This window comes from Solanum tuberosum, unplaced genomic scaffold (assembly GCF_000226075.1).
Source record: "Solanum tuberosum cultivar DM 1-3 516 R44 unplaced genomic scaffold, SolTub_3.0 scf00847, whole genome shotgun sequence".
Taxonomy (NCBI): Eukaryota; Viridiplantae; Streptophyta; class Magnoliopsida; order Solanales; family Solanaceae; genus Solanum; species Solanum tuberosum.
Window position 1 is genome coordinate 55,617 of NW_006239800.1, and position 236 is coordinate 55,852.

Below are 236 nucleotides of genomic sequence, written 5' to 3' on the forward strand. Positions count from 1 at the left end.
TTCCCCCCCCCCCCCCCAATCTCTTTGTATAACTCCAAATGCACATTAACATCCTACACACTCATTTATACTCCATAGATAAAACTCAAGTGATAGAATTACCACTTCATAGCATTTTATATTTCCCGCTTCGGATATTTTTGGAATATTCAAGAATCTAGAGTACTAAATCAATATGTTTGATGGTCACAATTATCATTAATATGTAGAAACCATATTGGATTGCGTAGAATAGC